Source organism: Lonchura striata, chromosome 7 (genome assembly GCF_050655825.1).
Source record: "Lonchura striata isolate lonStrDom1 chromosome 7, ASM5065582v1, whole genome shotgun sequence".
NCBI classification, from domain to species: Eukaryota; Metazoa; Chordata; class Aves; order Passeriformes; family Estrildidae; genus Lonchura; species Lonchura striata.
Genome location: NC_140709.1, coordinates 13,022,186 through 13,043,594, shown reverse-complemented (window position 1 = coordinate 13,043,594; position 21,409 = coordinate 13,022,186).

Below are 21,409 nucleotides of genomic sequence, written 5' to 3'. Positions count from 1 at the left end.
ATTGTTTCAAAATAGAGTATCAATATATTTAATGTTTAAAATGTCAAAATTAATTTTTATTTAAAAGCAAAAGTATGCAAATGAACTTTGAATCAGATATTTAGCCATACTTCCTCATGATTTCAAAATAACTTTACTTCATTTTTCTGCAAGAAACTGTTCTAGTCACAAGTACAAATGTCCTGCTATGACTTTGCCATCACTTCTTTTTTCAGTTTGACTGCAAGGAAGCAGTGCATGAGGCTGAAGAAAAGAGACAGAACCAGTTTTGAAATCTTTTAAAAGGCTTCATTTTGAAATTGTTGCTTGTCATAATTCAATTTTTTTTCCACTCTGTGACAGACTATAGCTGTGATATCTGTTTCAGCTGCGCCTTTACAGATCTTGTTCATTCTTGCAGGATTATTAATATACTTTTTCCTGTCTCTGCCCAAAGGTTTTCCTTCATTTCAACGAATTAAAATGCCTAGTAATTCTCCTTCTCCTATCAGTTTCTTAGTGTGAAATATCAAATAAGAGACTAAACCCTCATCATCTGGATTAAGTTATCATTAGATTTGGGTTACATGAGATAAGTTCCTTTATCAAGATACAGGGTCAAAATAGTGCCATTATTTTTGCAGGGTGAAGTTTGTAGTACATAGCTGAAGTTCATCTTGGTTCCCATAGAATTTCCTTCTTGTTCTGAAGTGTTGACAATCTTTCTGTGTCTGTGTTTGCACAGTCCACTAAATGAGTCTGACTGTACAGTCACATGTAAGATGCCTTATCATCGTGTCAGAGTCACAGTGCTTATGGAGAACCTTCTACTGATCAACAACCTTCATGGTTCTTAGGTGTCAAGCAAAGAATTCAGTTTGTTTGTTATGTCCCAAGGCAGAAAGAAATGGAGGCATTTTAGTGCTGTATCCCATCATGTTGGCAGAGAATAGTGGGCAGATTAAAAAATTAACTTTTAATGCACTGTCAAAAAAGATTTGCTGCTTCTTCTCTTGCAATTCTTGTGACTGATGTTACCAGAATATCCTTCATGTTTTACTCCCACTTGACCTTTTGCGTGTTGTTTTCCCTATCTGACCCTAGGGATACACATGCCTCTGCTTTTCATTTCTGAAGTTTGATCAGATTCCTTTGTTGTATTTATATGTCAGTGTGGATAAAAATTCATTCCTTGCAAAATGCGGTATTTGACTGGCGGAAGAAAATCACCTTTTATCACCAGTACTCCTGTGGAAATTTATCCACATTTCACATATACATTGGAAAAGGTGAAATGGCATTCCTTGTGGTGGTTTAACTTCAGTTGACTACTCAGCCCCACACAGCTACTTATTCACTCCCCCTCTCCCTAAGTGGGATGGGAGACAGAATCAGAAGAGTAAAAGTAAGAAAATCCTGGACTGAAATAAAGACATGTTAAAAGCTGTAATAGAAGCCATGCATGCAAACAAAGGAATTCTTTCACCTCTTCCCATGGGCAGACAGGGGTTCAGCCATCCCCAGGACAGCTGGGCTCCATCACACAGCATGACTTGGGAAGACAATCACCATCATACTGAATGTCCATCCTTCCTTCCCACAGCTGCCCTACCTGTGTCTCCTCCCAGCTTTTTATAGCCCCCAAGCCTCTTTGCTGGTGGGGCAGTGTGAGGAGCAGAAAAAGCCTCAATTCTGTGCAAGCACTGCTCAGCAATAACTGAAACACCTCTGTATTATCAACACAGGTTCCAGACCAAATCAAAAACACAGCCCCATTCAAGTTACTGTCAGCAAAATTATCTCAGCCAAAACCAGCACACTTGCAAAAATGTGGTTCTAGAAGCCTTTCTTTCAAGTGTTCTCCCCTCAAAACCTTTCCCTCCAGGCAGCTGTGAGATAAGAGGCTCTATTACAGGAAACCACTGTAATGAATTGTAGGAAATTGTTAGACACAATTATCCAAAATGTGCCCTAACAGTAATATTCAAATAACAAGTCATAAGTTATTTGTTCTAACGTGTGCTATGTGTTTCTCAGTTACCCACTGAAATTGTATTTACAATGCCACTGGCATAAATATTTACCATGAAGAAAAGATGAATGCATAGGCCATTTTATAGACTTATTTGTGAGTTGTTGAGCCTATCTTAAGGTCCACCAATCAGCTTTAGGGTTTACAGGTAATGGATACACCACCAGAAAAATTGAGCATGTGTCTCCATCCTGAATATATTTTGGCATTTTTTAGAAAAATTAAAGGTAGTGAAGAATCCTTTTCACAGTGTTTGAGTAAATTCCAAACAGAACTAATAGGTAGTTTTCCAATAACTTGAATGGAGCTGGAAAAGATCAATGTATGTGTTGAGTGCTTATAATGGCAATGACATTATACTTTCTTTAACAAAATAAGGAAAATAATTAAATTCTGAAGTCTTAACAAGGCAAGATGAGCTGTGGATTAAATTCAGACCTGAATTAGGTTTAAAACATTGGCATTACATTGCTGCTATGTCTTAGTGCATGTTAACATGTTCCTGAGAAGTTGCAATGGGGTCCTGACTTAGACAGATCAGGTGGATCCAGCTGGACTTTGTCAGCCCTCCAAAGAACACCAAAAGATGTGCTTTTGTTGAAGCACTGGCTCATCACAATGACATGTAGCATTTATAAAGCCTATTTCCTCTCAGTTTTTGATTTTGGTCACAAGGATAGAGATCTGGCAAAATATTGGAAATATCTTGCATTGCTGTGCCTATGGGGAAAAGGATTTTACTCATTCTACAGGCTACTGCTGGGACAGATGTTCTTAAAATTGGTGATGAGATAGAAGGTTTTGTGATATTTGAGAAAAAAATACAAGAATCAAAAAACTTCCCACGTGGAATTTTAGAAAAGCTAAACTCTGGTGAAGTTTAGAGGTCTCCAAGGAAATAGTCTGGGATTCTTCAGTGGAGTAGGATTTTGCAGGTTTAAAGACAATCTCTGAAAAGGAGTGCGTTAAGCCAATTTCAAATTTTCCATCAAGTTGCTCCAAATCTTCTTTGAATCACTATGTTAATGATGTCATATCAAGATTTTTTTCACTGTTTTATGTCCAGGGAAGGTTTTAAGTGTCTGTTATATTTCATTATTTCATTAATCTGCAAGAATTTGTCTTGAGGATTTTAGTGTTAAGCCTCAGGCCTGTAGCTAATACCTATACCAAACCATATATACTGGTGAGTGTCTTGAAGCTGGAAGTCACAGCCTATCTTGCCTTGCATTTGCACCAGCTGCTTCAGACCAAGACCTTGCCCTGGCTGCCTGCCAACACTGCTTCCTCCTCTCCCAGCTGAAGCCAAGGAAGCTGAAGGGGCTCAGAACTCCAGTCCAGGGCAGTCTGCTGCTCTCTATTATTTCTGAAATACAAGCTAATTACTTCTTGAGATATCTCTTGCCAATATCTTGGTTTATATAAAGCATCTGGAGATAGCCAGTGGCATATATGAGAAAGAGAGCTAGTGCTCTTACCTGACCTAGCTGCTTTGTGATTTCACAGCTGAACTCACACAGACACTCTTTACTTTTTTCAGCTTTATGTTATATTTTCATGCCACCATAAATAAGTTTCTTGCCATAGATGGCATTTTTTTATACCCCTAAGGATCTCTAAAACGTATCATCCATGAGATTAGGAAGTCACTGAAGTAAATACAGACAGTTGTGTATTTTTTGCATGTGACTGCTTTGCAAGTGAATGCTTTGCATTCTGGACAGTTCAGAGTAATCTAACCAGGGCACTTCATACTTCATTAACAGTGGAAAGAAACCTTGCTTAACTGAGTTGTTAGATAAAGGAATTTGGGAGCAGATATACTTGTTATTTTGGGAAATCTAAAAACTGTAAATCGTAGTTTCAAAAAGGGCCAGCAATTTGTCAGGGTGTGATTCTAGGCATTCACTGTTGGCTGCTGTTTGAGGACAGATCCTTTAGCAAGAAGGACTCAGTTTGAAACAGTTTCACCTGTGCTCCATCTATTCTGTAGTAGATGAGATCCAATTTATCCTTCTGGAAATAGAGTCCATAACTACACACTGCTTTCCTGTTACTGCACTGTAGAGACTCAGAAAGACATGGTACTTCATGTATGCATCTATTTGAAGTACATTACATATCAAAAAATTCCTGAAAGCAGGGCAGTTTTATAATCAAGTCATTTGAATTAAGTTGATCAAAAGTACAATGAAGGAGGTTTCTGTGTGATGAAATTCAGCAATACTGGCTCCTATTGTCTATATCCAGCATGAGGAAGGTTGCCCTCATGCACTAATCAATGTATTGCATATGCAAATTGATGATTTGTTTAATCATATTTTACTGCTTGCACACATATTTATTTGTCCATGGCTAAAATCACACTTAAGAGTCAGCCCAGTGTTTGAGGTTAACCTGGAAAAAAGAGGCTCAGGGATGACCTTATCACCCTCTGCATCTACCTGAAAGCAAGTTGTAGCTGGGGGGAGAGGGGGGTTGTTTCTTCCTCCAAATAATAAGTGATGGGATATTAGGAACCAGTTGAAGTTGAACCAGTGGAGGTTTAGATTGAATATCAGGAAAACTTATTCACTGAAAGGGTTGTTGAGCACTGGAACAGGCTGCCCAGGGGTAGGGGTAGAGTCACTATTGCTGGGGGTACTTAAAAGGCTTGTAAATGTGACACTTGGGAACATGGCTTAGGGATGCACTTGGCAGTGCTGGGTTCATTGTTGATCTCAGTGATCCTAACCTAAACAAGTCTAGGACAAGCTGAATATCTCGACAGAAAAGATGTCCCTTTTCTCTCATTTCTCCATGTTATTTTCAAACCTTTTGCATTAATAATTTTCCCAGGATGGAAAGCTACAAAGATCTAGCGTCAGCTTTGATGTAATATTTCATAAACTCAGTCCATGTTACATGCAGAAAACCTCAGAGACTGATAGAACAACTCTGTGTTATTCTTAAATTTCTACAAATAAAATATCCTGAAGCATGCAGTAGGCCTACCAGGTATTTAGGACTCATTGCTTAACCTTTGAATCTAGACATCATGCGGTACAAAATAGAAAGGCAGTAATTATCAGAATTAGAAAAAATAATTGAAATTTATTAATGAATCATCCTTTCCCTTAAGCTGTACTGTTACAAAAAGTAATCATCATTATAATGAACAGTGTTATTATTGGACCACATTATGAACACCAGTGATTTTGTACCAAGCTTTTACTGTCAGGGGAATGGTTCATTAACCACAAAGAACACTTCACATTAGGGATTCAGTTTATCTGGCCAATTTAGACAATGTTTAAGTAATTTTTAATTAAAATTGGGATCCTGCATTTTGGAATGGTGTACTGGTTCAAAGGAATTGTAAGCACAATTACTACAATAAAGTTGTTAATTTTTTTATTCCAGATAAAAGTTTGCCATGGTCAATCTGTTTAGGAGCCATTCTGGCCTAACCTGCAGCTTTAGTACCAATTAGTGGGGTGGATAAGAAGAGGAAGAGTAAGGCAAAACCCTTTCATCACATAGAAAGTTTTCTGTTTGGCAAGGGGTAGATAAATGAAATTCCCTGGAAAATATGTTGTAAGTGGGGAAGGAAGAATTTTTCTTGTAACCTTAATATCAAAAACTAATTTCCTTTGATGAAGCCAGCTGTATGCCACATTATTTGTTCCAGTAAAAATCCTTTTGGGGCAAAATTGAAGCTGGGAAGAAAAACTTTCACTTATGTTTTTCACAGTATTTCATCCCATTACAAGATAATGTGGAATTAATAAGATTGCCTTCAGACTGAGGAACAGCCCTGACCTTCCAAGCACCAGGCAAGAAAGGTGCAAGTGCTGTATCTTAAGGAGGATTCAGATTAAATCCCCTTTCAGTGTAGATGTCACGTATTTTCATGAACTTCACTGTCTCAAGACCTGCTAAGGATTTGTTATAACTGAAATGTGGAGTTCACACCATCTTAGTCCTCACTTAAAATGAAAAATATGCAAACTGATTCCTGTAAATAAACCAAACTGTACACCATGATCTGCCATTAGCAAGAAATACCAATTCAGGTTCATTGAGCTCAGGCATTAAGTCAGCTGTGAGCTGCAGTGAGCATTTACACTGCTTTCACTCACCTGGGCTCCAAGGGCCAGCACTGCCTGCAGGATGGATGCAGTCCTGGAACCTCGCTGAGCTGGGAGTGATGTCTTGTGGTGGGGCCCTGGGAGGGTAAAGGCTGAGTCTGTGTGAGCTGGAGATTCTCCTGCAAGCAGTGCCAGCCAAATTATATCCTTAGAAACTGCAAAAAAACAGATTAGAAAACCCCCAACTTTAAAGAGGTATAAAGTTCCTTCAGACTTTAACAAGCTCTGTCTGGTTGGAGGATAGACTCATGATCACTGTAATATTTAAAAATTAGACATTGGAAAGGTGCTTCAATGTATCCAAATCTGTCATCTTTCTAAGCAGTGCCAAAGCTCATGCATAACTTACAATTAGGAAGGAACAATATATGTTTCAATATAAAGTCTTGAAAAGGAATAGGATTTTACACAGGTTTTAGAGGGGCTTCATATTGTGGCAATTTGCTTTTGTAATTAGCCAGACAAAACTGTTGAGTTCATCATCTACAATGTTGATTTACACCAAAGGTATCTAATTCATTTTCTTCCTCTTGAGATTAATCGTGATAAATCTCTTCCAAATGTACTAAATAATGAAATGAAATAACATAAAATGAAACATATTCTTCATGCCTAAATGGATGGTTTCTCACATCCTAATGGAATATTGTTGAAGAATTACAATAGATGAAAGTGGTTCAAATTCATTTGTTAAGAAGTAATAACAAACAAGTAAAGTAAGACCGCAGGGATTTCACTAGGCTGGTTTCTCTTTGATTTCCTCATTTTAAACCACTTGTTTTCTTCACACTATTCCCTTTCCTTTCTTCACCAAATAAGTAATTGAGATGTCTTTTGAAGATTCTAATAACTCTTGAAGTTATTTTTTTTTCTAATATATTTCATGTGTGTGTTCCTCCTCAGGAAACAGCTGTGTCTTCTAAATGAAGAGAAGACTTTTTCAAAATTCTGATGGCAAAAGAAGGGCTAGGGCTGGGGGCAGCTGTGTAGGCAACACATGAAGGAAAAGAAATTCTTGTGGTTCTCCTATATTTAATGAATGTATTAAATATGTTAAAATTAAAGTAATAAATGCCTTTCCTGTGAGGAAGGCAGGAAGGATAACCTGTGATGCTGCTCCCTCAGGTTCACTACACTCAATGACTGATGCCTTGATAAGGAAACAGGGAAGTGCTCATCCCACCCAAGCCATTGCCATCTTTAGTTTGGATGTCACAAATACCTTACACACACACACACACACACAACTTAAACAGGGTTTCCCCTTTCTTGAGTATGTTTAGTGGAGTAAATACACCCATATAAGTCCTCTCTGAAATGTTCTGCAGACCTGGCTTAGCCACTAACTCTGACATTAAAGTTTCTTTAGCCTATTAGTCTCCCTTGTCAGGGACTCTAAAGTTACTTTTAGTGGTAGGACTTCAAACAACACATCTCTTGACCCCTAATTATACAAGCACTTCTACAATTTCTTTCCTACAAGTAGTTTTCCCTGAGTTTTTCTGGATTGACCTGTTCTTCTTGGCATTTCCTACCCAGTCTCCATCAAGTGTTCACTATTTGCAGTACTCTGTTAGTGGCCTTAGAGATCAGACTCAGGTCTCCACTTGTGTCTACAGATGCATTTAATTCCCACTCTGCATAAAAGATAGCAGATTTGCCGCTTCTGTTTTAAAAAACATATGAAAAGTTCCCAAACCTGAGAGACAAAAACTTCCACTTAAAAATAAGGAATTTGTGTTTAACAGCAGCAGTAACAAGAGAATAAGTTACACAATATAGTAGTAAATGGCTATAGATGGAGACTGATAGAACCAAAACAAACCATAAATTTAAAAATCATAATTAGGAGCCAAGAACAGAACAGGCTGTAACAGGAGATGGTGAAAGACAATCCAGAAGTCAAGAGGAGGAAGTCTTTGATAGGAACAGGAGGAAAATGATGTAAGGAAATAAATAAAGGTGTTGAAAAAGAATCAGATGTGCTGATTTCTTCAATGTCTTTTGTGGCAATTTTCAAACCAGTATGGTGAATGTCAATCAGATGTGGGCACCTAATTCAATTTATCTTTCTTGAAAGGTCCTCAAATGCAAATCTATTCAAATTAAGAGCTAGAAAAAGAGGTGGTGGGGGCTGGAAGAAGAAACACAAAAGCTTAAGAAGATTGATATTTCTTTTCACTCTTCTGTGTGATGAATTGAATTTCTGTTAGTAACTAGCACTTTTGCAGATGCTTATTTAATGTCAAGCAGGGGAGAGGCAGTAGGTGTGGGCAAGGGAGGTGAGTCATGCCTTGCTCAAGAGGGAACCTGCTGTGATGTTCATAATGTACTGAATCGGGTTCAGAAATATGAAAGTTTCTTTTCCTCTTTTCTCTACACCTTTTGTTTTCTTATGTCTGACAGATACACAAATTCACGACAGCTTCTTAATAGTAATTTGTACCATTGATATTTAGATCTGAATTCAACTCTTATCATAAAAGATGATGAATTGTTCCTCATTTTTACATAAATACAGTAAAAAATTATTGTCTTATGTATAACTGCCTGATGCAAGAAGTCTTTGCAGAGAACTGGGAACTTGGCCACCTCTCCCAGCAGCAGTCCAAACTGGCTATGGCATATGTTGTTATACTCTCCAGATTTAAAGATGTGAGGCTGTCGTCTGGCTGTTTGTCTACTGGAACATCCTTCTCTGATGATCTGAATAAAACCCAGACTGTTTGGGATTTAAATCAGGGGTGCATATAACACCACAATTCTCTGTCATTATAAGGCTGGGAGTTGTCTGAAGACATTGCCATCTGGCGCATAGGAAATAGGAGATTTTTATGTTTGGGGAAAAAAACTGTGACAGACTTTTGGAAGAGGTGTGATTTGTTTCCCTTGCTTCATTACACTAATGTGTAAGATTCAAATGCCATTTTTTAAGGTTCAAATTGAAGCTGTTTAAGCCAGGGGAAAGAGAGGATTGGTGACAGGAATGAAAGACTTTTCCCTTTTGAGACCCTACTTGGACATCTTTGTGTATAGAAGATATCATTCAAATTGAAAATAAAAGCTTCAGTCTGGGATGTGTTATGGGGCACCAGCAGGCCCTTGACAGAAGTTTCACATTCTCCTTTATTTATTTTATTTCTCTGTGAGCCAGTTGTCCGTGCAAAATATGACAGTTAATTACGCCTCTCTGTTTCCCTCTGACAAATAAAGTGCAAGTAATGCCAGCAAGGATTAAACTGTTTGCTTTTGGTTTACAAGGAATTAAAGCAATGTGCACTAAATTTTCCTGTAAAGGTCTTTCCTAAAGCTGTAGACTAGGGAAATAATATTAGCAGCTAATGTTGTGGATGCACAGCTCGGTTCAACAACCTTTAAATAAACATCCAATATGTTTTTCCCTCTCAATGAGCTTTACTCAAGGTGTGTCACCTGGACTTCAGCAGATGTGAGTGTGCTACCTGTGCATCCTGCCAACCAAGCACATCCACATCCACATCCACATCCACATCCACATCCACATCCACATCCACATCCACATCCACATCCAATCAGAAAGAGGAATGAAAAGAGGATTGGGAAAGTGGGGGATGCAATGGGTTATCTAAATAAAATGCTGGAGCTGTAGATGGGGTAGTACTGTACAAACATCTACACACCACATCTATAGGATTATCCACATGGATGTAGCAGAGTAGGAGTGCTTATGCTTTAGATTTCCTGTGGAAAAATGAGAATCAGAGGCAAAAAAAATTGCATGCATTTTATTGAAGAATAATCCAGACAGGATACACAGATACAGATCTAGCCTACCTATCCATAGGTATCTGGAAAATACACCAGTCAAAGTACCACTGTATCCTTGCTCTTTTCTAGCACAATGACTGTGTAATTGTACATGCTAAAAAAATCCTTTCATGCCTAGTTTAAAAATAAGTAGTAGTCTTAAGCCTTAGACTGTTGTCAATAACTGTTATTGAAACTTGAAACTATTAAGGAAGAAAAAAGATAAAAAGAAATTCTGGAGTACTTTAAGGTACAGGAAGACTGAAAGGCCTAACAACAGATTGAAAGAAAAAGGAACTGCAGGTGTAATATTTAATGGAGTGTTAATTGTGCACTGGCTAAAAATAAATAGGCATCACAGAGTTTGGTTTTGGGTGAGTGATTGAATGCAAGTGCTAAGCTCTACAATTAAAATTATAAATTATGAGCTTACTTTTCTGTCCCATGGAGTGTTTTAGGAGTTTGTTGGATTTCCTTGTGCAAAGTCTAATCAAACACGTACTGAAGAGGTTAAGAAAGCACAGGTTGTGAGGTTTGGTAGTCTACCTACTACTTATTCAAATGTTTAAGAATATGAACCACCCCTGAATCTCTAAACCTCATATCTTATAGTCAATGTGAGTTTAACTTCTCTTAAATGACAAAGTGGATTATTTCAAGTAGAAGGGTTAAAGCACTTTAATTCATTCATTCATTAACTAATTTAGTAGAACTTTGCTCCCTCTTCTAATATCAATCAACAGACAGGAATTTTTGTTTTGAATTAGAGAAGAGCTTTCAGACAATCTCAGAATCATGGAATGATTGGGGTTGAAAGAGACCTCTGGGGATCAGCTTGATGTTAGCATGCAAACAATGACACTCACATCTGAGTATCACCACATGATATATTTTATCTCAGCTTGTGATTTAGGTTTAGAGCTGAGCAGACTATGCCAGATTAAACCCTTAATTAATACTTTTATTAAGGGGTTTATCCCTGAGAAAAACCCAAGTACTTTTTTAAGTTAGTCCATTAAATTAAGCAATGCACTCTTTGGTTAAGGTAAGGGACTCTAGGTACTAGGTCTTAAAATTGTGTTGTTTTTTATTTATGTTGTTGATGTTGCTATTTAAAGGCACTAAAGTAAAATACAACCACTGGTTATATTTATATGAAAAGATATTTGGATATATGTGTTTTCATCTAGGAAGAAGTACAGGATCTTCTATCTCAGCTTCTTAACAAACCTGCAGTAGGAACGTGCTGCATCCTGTTCTTGCTGTGGGAATACCTTTCTGATAGCATGATCTTCTAGTTTCTTACCTGCTAAAGCATTGGGATATTGATGCTGTTTATCACTCATTAAATACAATCTAGTAAGCTCAAAAGAGTAAGTACTTTCTACTATTGCACCTGAATATGCCTGTCCCTTCCCCACAGATTAAGTGAAGCTGATAAAATAGAGTACCCTTCTATTGGAAACACAGACCACTGAAAAAGGTCAGAAAGTTAAAAGTAGGTTTCTATAATTCACAGGAGGCACAAGACATTAAAAGTTACTGCCTCATTCATGTAACAAAGATTGTCAAGAAAATAAAATAGTACAATATTTATCTATTCTCATGAAAGCATTCATCAAAAGATGAAGAACCAGCTATAAAGATCATTCATCAAAAGCTACAAAGAGTTTTTTAGCTGTACAATACACCACAGAACTAGCAAGCTGCTGCATTTTTGAAAGCAGAGCAACAACACACATCCAAACTGTGAAGAGTTCAAAGGAATACAACATTTCTTTATCAGCTGTCACAAATCTCTAGGGTCCTGCTGTGTAAAGCATTGGAGAAACCAGGATCTGCAAATTATTCCTTTTTTGAGGGGGGTGTCGCAGGTTTGGCTGTGACCCAGCAGGTAAGAAGTTATGTGTCCTTCCAAGGCAGGAACTGGCAGGTGACTTGTCCCTGGAGTGCCCACCTGAGCCACGCTGGGAGCACAGTGGGGTCCCCCCAGCTGCAGCCCCCACACACCTTGGTTTGCCATGGAGGATACAGGTTTGCTCTGAAGGTGACAGGGCAGCCTGGGAATGGTACCCCTGACCTCGCCTAGGTGACCAGGCTGGCCACCTCTTCCTTCTAGTCCTGCCAAGAAGTGGTGGCTTGGCCTGGTGGGCATTGTTGTAACCTGTCACCAAGGTACCAAGATCTCTTACTGAACAGGCACTTTGGCAAGGCAAGGCACCTCAGCTCCCTGGGGATAACTACACCGACCCAGAAAGCAAAAAGGCTTCTTGCCTTTAAATCCACTGGCATGTAATAATGAGCATTTGCCATGTAAATCCCTTCCCAGGGGCCACTTGCTGCTGCTGCTTACTCTGACCCTTACAGCATTTTTCAGGTACTTTGCACTGAACAAATTAAAAAACAGATGACTGGACATTTCTTCAGGTTCAGAGCCCAAAACTTGTTCTGCTTGCCGGCCTGTGGGAGCACACTGCTCATACTCTGGCACTGCAGAATTTCTAGCAGTCTGTGGGTGACTCTCATTGCCTATGCACAACTTGAGGAATAAAAACAATTCTCTTGAACGAAATCTGACCACTGGTGAACTTTCTTGCTATATGGAAGTACTTCAGGAACTGTGTGTAACTAATTAATGTCTGATTGCCCACACACCAGCCCCACCAGTCCTATGGAATAATGACTGTTACAGTGCTGAGCAAATTCAGGGGTATAGAAAAGCAAACAGCTTATTTGCTTAAATATTTGTTTTAACTTCAACTTTGAGAGCTTCTATTGTGTGTCAGAGTTTTATGAGCCTTATTCTGACTTGCTTTTGCACTAAAGAAATTAGCTATGATATTGATAGAGTTATCAGGCAGGCCTGAACTTGATGTAACATGGCCAAGGCTGCTTGGAACTGAGAGAGAGATTTGATCCCTTCAGCAATGCCCTTCACTGCATCCTTCAGGATATACAAAGAGGATCTGAAAAGTTTACAGCTTCAAAGTCAATTTTTTTTTTTTTTCCAAGCATCCTTCCAGTTTGTTTATTGACATAATTCTAATGTCAGTAAGGTTGATATAATCAAATTTGATTTATTAACCCTTCCTTACAGAATTCTCTGTGTGTTTTAAAATGCATTCAGATAGCCTTGTATTGTCAATTTTGTTGTTTCATTTGCTTTTTTTTCTAATATATGGGAGTTTATATCAATTTTTTCCCAAAGTACAATAACTTTTTTAATTGCTAAAGCATACTACATAAAGCAAAAGTGGTTTCATTTTTGAAAAAGACAATCTATCATGGATCTTCTAATTGTTTTTGTTATTTATATCTTGAAATATAATCCATTCATCATTTGTGAGCTATTCATGCCACATTTGTATCCATTAAAACAGTGGGCTGAAAAACCAAGTAGACAAAATTCGAAAAAAATTATTATTTTGTTGGATGAGATCCAAAACTAAGGGAATAATATTGCATCTATGAATAAAAATTGGTACTTTTATGACCAATTCATGTCTATAAATTTATAGATAATAACATAATACATATGCTATTACAAATAAAAATATAATTTAAACTATTTTAAGTAGAATTAGGTAAAATATTTATACAGAAAATACAAACTGATTAGAATATTACTTCTATATTTATATATGCTATATATTGTTTTGGTTTATATATGAAAATTGGACAAAAGAATGTCTATTCTCTCTTTATAGCTATTTTATGTCTTGAAAGCCATATATATATTCCTGATTTGCTAACATTATTCAACATACAGATTAAAATAAAAATATATTGAAAATGTTGAATTGAAACATTACTTTCAACAAAATAAAATAGAAGGAAACCCTAGCTATTTTGATTCTTTTCCAAGAAAACAAAGGTGCCATTTTTACTTACAATTTTTTTACCTTTCTGAGAGGGTTTTCATGAATTTCAGAATGAAGAAGCTCTGGGTTTTATGCTCTTTATGGAAGGAGATTTTTTTTCCCCAAACAGTTGCAATAGTGTGGAATAACTGGCCTGAACAGTTCTTAGTTTACCTGCTTTGTATAAAGGTTTTGTATTTTATTATTCTCACAGATCAATAATCCACACATTACAATACACAAGGCTTCCCTTTAGAATTTTAAACCTGCCCGCACCTCTTAATCATAAAGTTCTTCCCAGAGTATTTCTGTGCATCTGGCATGGCAGTTGATTGTGACGAGAAAGGAAGGTCCTTGAAGAGGATAATGGAAGTTTAATATTACAAGTGGGAGTCAGAATGGCAGTGGTAGAACTTATTCTTTGGCAGTCTGTAAGAAAATTGTGTTTTCTTACTGATGGAAGCGAGTATCTCATAAGCAAAGTATTGTCACTGAAAATTTTCTTTTATCTTGATTTCACAGTATCATCTGTCCACTGAATAAGAGCTTTATATTCCTCTTTTTAATCAACATTCTCAAGGGAAGGTAATCAGACATAAAATTAAAAATTACTAGTGATCCATAAGATGCCACAGGATTGCCCCAATAATTGTTGAGTATCTAAAAACCAAAACATTGCATGTCTCCATATGCATAAATAGGAAACAAAGAAGGTGGGATGAAATGAAAAAGTTAGTGGTAATTGCAGCCTAAAGTGGACTCTTGGGTAAATTTTATTCCCCTTTCATTTTGTTCTGCTAAGATTGGAAGATTCTTTCATTTAACAAAAAAAAAAAAAAAGGAAAAGAAAACCTGATCTAAAAGATAGCAAATGACAAAAACAAGATGACAGATACAAAAATTTCAGCCATGTACACATTTCAAATATTCCCTTTCAAAAATGTATAAAAAGACATCAAACAAAAGCTGCACGGATAATTCAGAAAGCCTGAAACCTAACATCATTTGAAATTTCACAATGCAAGTCCATTTTGATCCATTACTTAAACCTACACTGCTAAAATCAGGGCAAGCCTCAAATTAAGGAAGGAGACATGCCCTATATTAAGCATATTTTACAGCATAAACTGAATTACAGCTTGCTTGTATTTATCATAGTAGAAATACATTTTTCTTAGTCTGAGAACTAAAAATAGTTATGCTGTATTACATGAATGAGGCAATAAATTTTTAGCTATAGCAATTAATAATACCTGTTACTAAACTTTTCATCCTCAAAGTTAGTAATTAATCCTTATAAGCAAAGCCAGTTGAAAGATCTGTCTTAAATAATTTATTTGAAAGTGTATTATTATCTTTTTTCCCAAGAATTTCTTGGTGATATTTCCTAAAGAGGTGAAAGGGAATGTGATTCCCATGTATAGTTCAAATTGTGTTAATTCTTAATGAGGTCTTACTCGTTACATGGGATTATTTTTATTTTCTGATGACCATTAGGAATGTCCACTGACTTAGGCGATCCTTGGAAAGCAGCCTTAATTGTTGGTTCCGTTTCCAAGTGTATGAACAGAAATTAGCATTTAAGCAGTGCAGTCACATTTGAAAGCTGTTATTTACACTCGAAAGCAGAGACATAAAGCCTGGAAGTATTGACAGCTTGCCCAGATATTCAGAGGAATGTTGTCTTTGGTCCTGCATCTCTGACTGACATGATTGTCAGCTTAACCGACATAAAAGGGATTTTGTCATTTAAAAATAAATTTGTTTTACCATACTGACACTTCTTGCTATGGTGTTCCTTTCTCTGTGAAATTATGAGAATTGTGTTAAATTAGGAGTCATCTGGCCCTGAACCTTCAGAGTGTAAATCTGTTGCCTAACTGATCATGACCACATTACATCTTTCCAATATGATTTTATTTGTCTACATGAGGTTATAACAGCTGCTCAAAGGATATTAATATGTTAGCAAACTTGATTTAAATGCTTTTCATTTCTGAAGTCTGGAGAAGAAGAACAGAAGGATCAATAAAGACAGTTGTTTTTTAGCATTACCTCTTAGCCATTATGGTTTGGTAACGATTCATCCATCAGATTTTGTACCAGGAACTAAGGATGCATAAATATCATCAGGTGAAATATTTCCAGTTTACTGTTTATTCACCCAAAAGGGAGCTTCAATGAAGAATGCTTAGGAGAAGATGAAAAAAGCTTAAAATAAAATGCTTACCTGGTTCATTCTTGAAATGTATTTTCAAACTCTTTAGCCCTTGTGCTTCCGCACTGTAGATGTGATGTGGCAGAGAGGTCCTCAGCTCTGGCCCATCCCTGCCTTCCCTCTGAGAGATGGCAAGTGGGCAGAGAGCAGCTGCTGTCCCAAAGCAAGAGCTGGAGGAGCTTGTGCCCACATTTGGGAAAGGATGGGCTGCTGCAAGTGCAGAGCTGAGGTGTGTTCAGGGTCCCTCTCTCTCTGCAGGTTGTTCTTTTGCCAATAATAGAGATTATGATAATAAATACTTGTTGTCTGCAGACTGGAGACAACTGTGTCATAAATATTCTCTCTTCTAGGTAGTTTGCACTTTTGTTTCATGTAAGTAGCTCCTTCCTTTACTTTGATACCTCATTATCCCTCTGCTTCTCAAACAAGCTATACAGCAGCAGCAAGGCTGTAAAAGACTACTCAGTCTTTAAAACTGCAGAAAATAAGGGGGATGGGAGCCTCTCTGCAGGTATTGTTTTGTTGCAATTTATTAGATCTGTTTCTTGAAGGGAAAGCCAAATTAAAAAAGCAGAGAATGGATTTTTTCCTTCCACTATAATAATGGTCCCAGTACAAAAGGTCAGTAGTGGATGGCTAGTGGATTATTTTTTTCTTTTAATATCAAGCCACAGCTATGCTTGAATTTGGCATCTCAGGAAACAAGTAACTTGGACAAAAATGTGCTTCTGACATTGAAAACTGCAAACATGGCCAGAGGCACATGGACCTGGATCTGTCTGTACTGTTAAGAAAGGATGGATCTCTCTTTCAAGAACTGAATTCACAGTCCAGCAAAAAGAAGAGGGATAAGAGGGGTACTGCATCATAGCTTCATGGTTTCATGTTTAAAAGCAAAAGGAAAGCAAAATAAATGCCAGCCTTGTAACAAATACCAAGACACCCAATTTAGGGCCAAACCTTTCTTGCCTCCCCTTCTCCCAAGTTTCTCACTCTCTGAACCCATGAATCCAAGGCTAGACATGAGTTACGTGTGATTGTAGGAGGGATGGTTCTGTCCTAGTTCATACCTGCTGCAGGGCTGTGAGAGCTGACTGCTCCCCTGCCCACGCTTGGGAGGGTTGCTGGGCTCATGTGACAACTGCCCAAGCTTCCAGAAAAGGCTTAAGTAAGTGGTGGATACTGATTTCTACTGGTTGGTGACAAACCCATACAAAGTCCTGTTCTTTGGAGCAGAATGAAGGTTGGCCATGGCAAATATTTACAAGTAAAAATGGGATGTTGCCATAAAAATAAAACAAATAAAAAAAAAATTAAAAAGTGTTGAATAAAACCTGAATAACCTGGAAAACATTTTCAGAATTAAAAGAAAGATCTCTGCTGGCCAGCTGCATGACAGCACCTGGCCACAAACCAGCCTCTGACCAATCACTCAACCAAGGCCCATAGCCTATACTGTCAACATGTCCCTGCCCTTTGAATAAGTCAACAAGAGCAATTCCAGTGTCCTGTCCCCTTTGAGAGTCTTAGACTGCCCCACTGGATCCTGGTAGATAAGTTTTTCATTATTGTTTAAAAATAACCTGCAAGACAAGTGGGCATTCTGAAAAAAAATCATAGATATGTAATTTTAATGCAAGTTAATCTACTTTTTATCATACAAAATAAAGTGCTTTTGTGAAAGATTATATCCATGTTCTGAAGACTATTGTGTTTAGTGGATGAAAAAAACAAATCTCCTGGGAAAGAAGCTGTATCTTTAGCTTCAGATACATAATCAATAACCTTGCAAGGCACTCAGACTACATATTCACTAAGGAGCTGTTTTAATCAAACACATCCATGTCTCTTTTAGGACTGTCAGCTACACTAAAACAGTATTTTCAGCTCTTGTTTTCATAATGTTAGTCCTGCATGACAGTTCTGTGTCATCTGACAGCCCTAATCCATCTCAAGGTTAGAATCTATTTTGTATTTCGAATCTCCCAAATCTCTGACTACTTAGTTTAAGTAGGATTAACATAAGCACCAGAAACCACAGAGAAGCAGTGAAAGCCAAGATTATGCTTTGATCTGCTCAAGCAGACATTTGCTGAACTCCAACAATACAATGAGCAGCAGAGCAGAGAACAGGAGAGCACAGCCTCAAAGCAAAGCTTTGTGATGGATGTGCTCTGGTAGGAAATTACCAGCTACGTTGTGTGCTTCATTAAAATTTTTTACAGAGAAAGTTAGGAGAAAAATACCAAAACGGTTCTTATCAATGAAGCAGAAGCAGATTTTGTTTCAACACAATTTTTAGTCCACTCAACAGACTAAAATGCCTCAGGAAAATGTTCCTAATGGTACTGGAATTTAAATAAAGGTTATTCCTGGCCCTATATATGCAAAAACAGGCATCTGAATGAGATGTATTTATCTACTTAAAAGTGCAGAGATTACCTTTAGCAATTGAGTTACCAGCTCAATTGACAGGGTTGAGTAAGCTCTGTCTGCTGTGTACCAAGCCCTGCTCCTGCATCTCTGATGCAGGTTTGATTTAAGTTTAATTAATGAAATAATCTAATGGAATTGATCAGTTTCATTTTCTATTTGCTAGACTTAGAATTTGTTTTATAGGACAGCTTTTGTGGTTCTTTGAAGTCTGTACAGTGCAAAAGGAGTTTTGTTTACTCATAGCCCAAGAAAGTAGATTGTCTATTTATGATTTTTCCTGAGACAAATGCAAAAAGAAACTAATAATTACTAAACTAAGATTTTAAATAACTTTAATTATAATTATATATTTTTCCTATTCAACTGTCGACTTGTATAACCAGTCACATGTTAATAATCACTTTAACAATCATTTACAATTTACATTGTTTAAAAAATGTTTGATTTTCAAATGGGAGCCTTCCACTGAAGAAGGATGATGATATTAATATCATACTTAAAATTATAGTGGGAATGTTGCACATATTCTGAATATGAGCTTTTGCAAAGCATTTTACAGAACACTGTCTCATTGCCTAGAACAGAGAGCATATTTTAGTTCTGAAAACTGGGGGTTTACGTTCATTATTATTTTATGGTTTTTTACACCTTCAGAATAGTGGTGTCATATTTCATATTCCCTGAACTAATATTCGTCAGATTTTTATTTTGTTTTGGGTTTGATTGGGTATTTGGGGCTTTTTTTGTTGTTGCTGCTGTTGCATTAATGTGGAGTGTTCTGGCTTCTGGGTTTCAAGTAATAATAATGAGAGAAAATACAATTTTTTTTGCATATAGGTCTATAGAAAGTGGAGGAAAACTCTCCTCTCCTCTCCTCTCCTCTCCTCTCCTCTCCTCTCCTCTCCTCTCCTCTCCTCTCCTCTCCTCTCCTCTCCTCTCCTCTCCTCTCCTCTCCTCTCCTCTCCTCTCCTCTCCTCTCCTCTCCTCTCCTCTCCTCTCCTCTCCTCTCCTCTCCTCTCCTCTCCTCTCCTCTCCTCTCCTCTCCTCTCCTCTCCTCTCCTCTCCTCTCCTCTCCTCTCCTCTCCTCTCCTCTCCTCTCCTCTCCTCTCCTCTCCTCTCCTCTCCTCTCCCTCTCTTCAGGATGGGTTATGGACTAGGACATTGGCAGGAATTATGGGGTGGTACACTCAGATGGATACAGGGACAAAAGTAAAAGGTAAGTAAAAGTAAAAATTGCAAATACTGAAGATTTTGTGGGGCTCTTTTATGGAGCATTGAAATAGGCGTGTCAGCTCTTTCAAACAGGTCCCTCTTAAACTTAAGTGACAGAACTCGAGCCACCTCCAAGCATAACCAATCACTGTGTTCACTTAGAAGTGCTTCTTTTAAGAGGCAAGCTGTCCCATTTGTGACCCAGGGAGCATTTTAAAGTCTACCTGCTGAAGACCTTGTGGATAGAGCAGGAAAGGAGCACCTTGGAATTATTCAGCAATATTCAGTTGGATTGTTTTGATTCATGTCTGGACTTCTGGCTTCTGTCCTAATGCAGTATAGGCAGGCAGAAGATGCTTTCCATCTGTGCTTTTACCAGGCAGTGGGAGTGTTCAAAGTATCTCTGAAGGGACATTAAATCCTTGCCAGCCTGTCACACCAGGATGGGGAAGGGCTCTCAAGCCAGCTGAATCCTTCTGGCAGCCAGTTGCCATCCATCCCTGTACAAATGTCATGCATCACCTGCAACCAGGTCACCTGCAAGGCTTCATCCGGGGACGTGAGGGGCAGGGAAGATGCACCATTCTCCTGTTTCTTTTGAAATCTCTGTGGACCATCAGCACCTGGAGGAGCTTCACGCTTTTGTCTTGTGTTGGTTATTGAGTGTGCTGCCAGCTGCATGTCATGGGACAGCAATCCTGTCTTTTTCTTGTGTTCCCAGTCTTTCCAGCATGCTACCTGGCTGGAGAGAGCTACACTGGAGGCTGTCCCAGAAGCCAGTGTCCCCTTCTGCTCTGGATGTGGATCTGTCTGTCTCACCCCGAGACTCTGTACCTTCCCACTGCTATCTGGCCTGGTGAAATTATCATCCTAACCTCAATAAAGCACTTCATTATTTTCTGTGTTGTAATTCCACAGGAATGCTTATAAAGAGGACAGGATAGGAAACTGTGGGATGATGGAATTCTGCAATACAATAAAAAGGGATTATTTTTCTTAATAAAAAGGGCTTTTCTGAGACTTGCAAGCCCAATGCACTCAGCTGTCCTTTTAGTACTGAAAATCCACTTTTTTTTAAGGCTCATATGCAGTAAAATGCTCAACTGAGTCTCCCTGTGTCTTTTCCTCTCAAAAAAATCTGGTAATGTGTCCCACTATATGATGTTATAGAAAATCTCCTTTGTTCTGCAGCTCTTAGCTGATTTCTAGGGGTGACAGCTAGCTCAGCTCCGACCTGCTTTCATTAGAAACTCAGCAAGAAACTCCTTTTCCTACTGCCATGTCAAAAACAACCCATCACTACTTTTATGTAACTTATAGGTCTTTTCAGGAAAAAAGGTCTGAGTTGTGGAGTTTGGCTCCATCAAATATTCTCTTTCACTCAAACAGCTGTTTTTATATCGACCTGCTTCATACTTGGGATAAATCTGGGCGTTTTAAAGGGGAGGTAGCATCTGCTGCAGTCTTTTTTTGCTTTGTGCATGCTAGGAATTCAAATGTTGGGTTTACAGACCAAAAAAAAATGATCCTTCTGCCTTCTTCAGACTTTCCTACAAGAAAATTTATCTCTGTTTAACTAATTTAATGTTTTGTGGGAGATAGAGAGAAAGATGGCAGTCTCATGATTTTCCCTGTAATTGTGATTTGGGATTAAGGTAGTGGGAAAGCAAGGAGGCTGTTATTTAATAAATTTTAATTAATAAAATTCAAGATAATATAGATCCAGCTTCTCTCATTTATCTTGGTGCTAGACTAA